General features: G+C 42.9%; 1 long non-coding RNA gene across 1 annotated transcript; it reads right to left on the bottom strand.

The window, feature by feature from the left end:
- Positions 1 to 355: 355 nt before the first annotated feature.
- Positions 356 to 1,100, bottom strand: LOC106909100 (uncharacterized). Its single transcript, XR_001415990.2, has 2 exons — positions 655 to 1,100; positions 356 to 399 (listed from the first exon to the last, which is right to left on the bottom strand). It is a non-coding gene; the product is annotated as an uncharacterized LOC106909100 (long non-coding RNA).
- Between the last annotated feature and the right edge of the window lie 4,900 nt (positions 1,101 to 6,000).

The following is a 6,000-nucleotide window of genomic DNA, read 5'->3' on the forward strand; positions in this document are numbered from 1 at the left end:
ATTAAAAGTCCCAGAACTAGCAAAACTATACAAAAAAGTGTGATTTGTATTGCGTATAATACTGTATGACTACCCGTCCTTTTCTTCTTTTGAAAGAAAAACGGAAGGTAATAAGTCAAGATATAATGTTAGGTAAAGGTTCTTCAGCCTAGAAATGTTTCCTAATGACTAATCAAAAAGTGGTCCTGCAATAACGTGGCAATGATTCAACTCATCAGGTCACTTGGTACAAGTTCATCTTATTTAATGTCCAGGTTTTCTTTGTTTTATTTACACCGGCACCGATCACTCTCACCTGATCAATCCACAGCTTTCCAACAATGATGTTGTGCACTGTGGTGGTAACCTTCTTCCATGTGTAGTGATTGTTGCTCTTCTCAAAGATGGCATGTATAGTGCCTGTGGGAGAAAACGCACACAACAAAAGGAAAAACTGAATGTGCTAAAACAACAACTGGGTGATTGATAATACCTTGGAAAAAAAAAAAAACAGGCGTGTCAGACACATTTTCCTAGCTATTATCAGCCTGCATAAAAAACATTTTGTCCATTTGTTTGTGAAGGCTTTCTATGCTTTATTAACGGTGAAACACACCCTGTGCTAACAAACACAAAAACTCCAGGCACATGTTTGACTCGCATATCATCGCTTACCTAAAGGCATGATTGACAGGTATTTGCCTCTGAACTTGCTTGCAACAGTAATCTCCTGCCTCAGAGTCCAGCCTCGGTCAGAGATTGCATGGTGTGCCGCCGCAGGAGGGTGGTGACTCACCTATGAAAAGAAAAAATAAATAAATACATGCAACAAAAGAAATTTGCTGTGGGGCAATCGTCGGTGCCTGCTGCCTAACCCTGCTGGGATAAACCTACACCCAGTTCTTAAAAGAAATTCCTCTTAGGAAGATAATGACAACCACAAAACTGCACTAAAGAAACTCCCATGTGTACAAGAAAATATAAATCCAAACATTCATTTTCAATAAGATTAAAGGATTTGCACCTCCACTATTCTACTGCTTAAATGCAAATACGCTAGCTCCGTCAGAGGTACCTGCCAATAACCCTTGCAGAGATCTATGGTTGTTAAATATCTGGCCTTCCCAATCCGCTCAACCATGTCATTGATGCGGGTAGCTGGATATGAATCAAACCGTGTTGTTCCATTCAAATACATGAAATCAATGCAGAAACGTATGCTGCCGTCCTTCTTTGGCACCAAAACCACTGGATGGCACCACTCACTTCTTGATGGTTCAGTGATTCCGAGTGACAGCATCAGATCGACTTCCTCTTTCAGTGAAACAAACAGACGCTCAGGTATTCTGTGACTCAGCCTTCTCACAGAAGCTCCATCTTTTAATACAATGTCATGCTGGACAAGGTCTGTTTTACCAGGATTTTCCTGAAACATCTTTGAGTTGCACAGATTTCTCACCTGAGCCTGCTTTTCTTCCGAGAGGTGGTCCAGATCCAGCAATCGAGGTGAGGACTTTGGCAGGTACTGGTTATCCTCTTCCTCCTCCTCTGGCACATCCTGAATAAGAAAAACATCCGCCTTTGGCCTCTCCACCCATTCTTTAAGCAGGTTGACATGGAGCACTCTGGTGGAGCGGGGCTGATCTGGAATGGCAATCTTGTAGGTTGTTTGCCCCAGTTTGCTCTGGATTTCATACGGACCTTGTCATTTCGCCAACAGTTTACCGTCAGCACTGGGAAGGAGCACCAGCACTTTCTGGCCAGGACTGAAAGACCTCTGGCGAGCTGACTGGTCATACCAGTTTTTCTGCGCTTCTTCCTTATGAGCTTGGGCCAATGCCGTCATCCTTTCCAGTCGTTCCCACATCTGGACAACATAAGAGACAACATTTACAGCTTGAGATCTTTCCTTGTCACTCTCCCACGTCTCCCTTAACAGAGATAAGGGACCCCGGACTTCATAGCCATAAAGCAATTCAAAGGGCAGTGTTGTGGTCAAGACCACCTAATCCGAGACCAAGACAAGACCAAGACCAGAGTGTATAGAGACCGAGACAAGACCAAGACTTTTAGGGTCCAAGACCAAGTTAAGACCAAGACCGAGGGAAGTCGAGACCGAGTCAAGACCAAGACCAGCGCCCCGCGCTACATGATATGATAAAATGTGAAATATGATCAAAATTACTTCTCAAATTGATCTGAAAGATCCATATTCACATAAAAACACCTAGATATTAAATACTTAATAAATTTAACCAATATTAAAAGCAGAACAAACCCTGTGTTCTGCTTTGCTTCAATCTCTGTGCTACGATCCGCGGTGGTCTCATCCCATCCCTAAAAAGATAACGCCCTGGGTGTTTGTCCATGTTGCTCATGTCAGAAACCACCACTGTCTGGACCATTAAACATAGCAATTGATGTAATGCCCTGACGCTCAACTATGAACACTGACCAAGGAGCAACAAGCAAGAAGTAACCAAGCACAAGACCATTACAGCTGCCACTTTGAATGAAAACAATCAAAGAGCAATGTGCATGCTCTGTGTGGTCTTTCGTTCTTGTGTCTTATTTGTTAATTAAAAAATATAAATGTACATAATTAAATAAAATAATGATAGCTACTGCAGTGTATGCAGAGGATTACAAGAACAAAGAAGAGTGTTCTGTCAGGTCAGTATATGCTGTCAGATCGTCATACGCTTAGCACAAACTCACGGCTATATCTGTCAGACACATCATTACCATATAATTTTATTTAATTAGCAACATAGAATTATGACGTAGATCATCATACACTTTATTAACAGTTGTATGGCATCCTGACTTGGCGGTGAAGTAGGTTAATGAGTGGTACAGGTTAATGAGTGTCTCCTCTGTCGGACTCCTTAATGCGCAGGCATGGTACTCACTGCATGTATGCTATTCTGACATTCTGACAGCGTATGGTAATCTAATAGAACGACTCTCAGTGACACTCCAGTCCTAACTAATAAGTAAAGAGATGAGCAGATGAATGTACTGTTCCTGAATGTCGCATGAATATATTGCAGACTTTTGGACACAGCGTTGTCCCATATATGCGACAAGTCCGCATCTCCGCACAATAATTCAGCGCAGTGAGTGACAACTTTTTTTCATCACAATGCTTATGTGTCTCTGTACAGCTAGCTTTGCTAACATCACGTCATCGGAGCTTACCTTTCTTTGAGCTACTTTTCTAAGTGACGAAAAAAATAAGACGTTGTTCCCACCGTCTGTGAAAGCGAAGCGCTGCCGAGTTGGCTGTGGTCATCTGATTTCTTATGACTTATGCAGCGCTATTCTATTACTGACGATTAGACAGACATCTTCTGCCGCTGAGAGAAAAACCACTGCGCCTGTCTCAGAGCGCCGCGTGCGAGTGAAAGGTGGGGCGGGGGAAACAGAAACACGTAATCGACAAGTCACGTTATTGGTTGGATTTTAATCGGTGCGATTTGCATGATGTTTTCACAGTTGCGATCTCGACTGGTCTTGAAATAAAATGCTGAGTCTTCAGCGTCCAAGACCGAGACCAAATGCGGTCGAGTCCGAGACCGCAACACTGTCAAAGGGGGAAAAACCAGTAGAGGGCTGCGGCACTTCTCTATATGCAGAGAAGGTAAGGTAGCCACTGGTCCCAGTCTGTACCGGTTTCATTGACAAACTTGCGCAACATTTGTTTCAAGGTCTGATTGAAGCGCTCTGTCAGGCTATCTGTCTGAGGATGGTATGGAGTGGTCTTCAGGGACTGAGGGCAGGCTTTTGCAGAACAGAGTCACATCAGATCGTATCCCAGGCCAGTCAAAATATTTTCTGATGCTGGCCATTGTCTTGTGCTTTCCAAGATGACCAGCCCATGGAATGGAATGTCCTAAAGACAGCACTACCTTCTGGACTGGTTCAGGAACCACCAACTGCAATGCTGACCCCTGCTGACGATATAGGATGCCATCTTTCAGCAAAAATCCCCCCAAGCCCCAGGATGTTTATTTCCCTCTGCTTTCTGAAATAAAGATGTTAAAGCTGGATCACTGTGCTGCATTTCTCTGAAGCTGTGCGTTCAGACCGCAGCGGGTGAATTAATGGTAATTTAAGTGGAGTTGCTTAATTTCATTTGTTATAAGTTATTGGAGCCACAGTCAGTGGTTTGTGTCACTACGGAGAAAAAGTTAGATGCATTTATCTGCTTTATGTGTGATGGGAAATATACAATATATAGTTACACTGCTTACGTTAATGGTGTTTTAAAAACAAAACCAGTAAAAACTTAACTGAGTTAATATGTCAGGTTCCCTCCTCACCCTCATCTTGATAAGAACAGAGCAGTCCGCTGGTTTCTGTCCAGACTGTGATCAAGCGCAGCTGACACTTGGTGCGCAGACAGTTTCAACTTTACGCACAGAGAACATCGTGGAGCTCATTATTAATCACACTAAGAACAATATCTGTCAGAGAATCATCTCTGATCTGGACTCTTTAACGGACCAGAGGCTTTGGAGCGTCTAGCGCAGCTGATCCGCTTCTGCGGGGTTTTTCTCCCGCAGGCCGAGGGAAGTGTTGAAGGATCAGGAAACGATCAGAGTTCTGCCGTCTTCTAATCACGTAATTTCGTGAAATGTTACCCGATTTCAAAAATGGTCTCGCAGAGAAATACTAAATGTTTCGTTTGATGACTACAAATTGGAAAACAATGTTTTTCTTTGACGGACAACGAAAAATCTCTAGCGCCACCTCTGCTCCAAACTACGAACATTGTCAGCCCCTCTTCAGGTTTTTTTTTTTTTTGTGGAGGATCAGTAAATAACTTATTGGTGTTTTACAACCACCAGGTATGAAGTGCCTTAGCCTTTGAGTTGCACCACAGCGCAGCACATTTGAAACATCCAGGAGATCAATATCAGCTCGTTTTTATGAGTACAAGTATAAAGGAGGCTGGTATCGCGACTGATATAAATCTATTTATTTATGTAATCACATGGACTTATATAAAGTTTTATAAATTTTCTTTTCATATATTTAGAGGGGGGTTGGGGGGCCAGTACCCCCCCAACCCCCCTCTGGCTCCGCCTCTGAACACAGGCAGATCTTGACCCAGCACTGCTGGAAACGGCAGATTCTCAGCCACACCAATATTTAGAAGATAAAGTTGGTCTTGTACTTTAATATACAAGTCTGCTGTTGGATATGACAACTCATCTCCATGAATGCAGCGGACAGGGATTGTTTCCACATTAACTTTAATTGCTGGAACAAAGTCTCTGTGCACCAGAGTTTGAGTACTTCCTGAGTCAATGAGTGCCTTTAATTGTTTACCCTCAGCTTCAATTGAGGTCGTCCTTAAACCAAACGCCACTTTGGAGTCCATACTTTGTGTGGGCACAAAACACATTTGTGTTATCTTTGTGGAGTTCTTCGGGCACATTGGTTTTGTGTGTCCTTCCATCCCACACAGATAACAAATCACTGTCTTGGCTGGGACTTTTGATGGAACATTCAATGACTGGACCTTTAGACGTTTACTCACCCCTGCCTTTTGGTAATAGGGAACAGGTCTTGCAACCTCCCTCATCTTCCATGCTTTTTGACTCCAGGGTTGTCCTTTTTTCCGTGCTGCCACAAACACGTCAGCCAGCTGCGCAGCCTCTGCAGCCAACTTTGGGTGATGTTCTTTAATCCATATCTGCAACTCAGGAGACAGCATTCTTAAATATTGTTCTAAAATGATTATTTCACCGACCTCATGCATTTTTTTGTCTTGGCATCACCCACTTTCCATACAACTCCTTCAATCTTGCATACAATTCTTTTAGATTCTCCTCAGGTTTTACTTCCAATGATCAAAATCTCAATCTGTATGTTTCAGGATTAATGTCGTACTTTTGAAGCACCGCTTCTTTAACTTTATAATACTCCAAAGAGTCATCCATATCCATGTGACCATACGCACCTCTTGCTTTGCCAGTGAGCAATGGAATCAGATAAAAAAACCTAATCTGC

This window comes from Poecilia mexicana, unplaced genomic scaffold (assembly GCF_051168715.1).
Source record: "Poecilia mexicana isolate PSO_F unplaced genomic scaffold, ASM5116871v1 scaffold_18, whole genome shotgun sequence".
NCBI classification, from domain to species: Eukaryota; Metazoa; Chordata; class Actinopteri; order Cyprinodontiformes; family Poeciliidae; genus Poecilia; species Poecilia mexicana.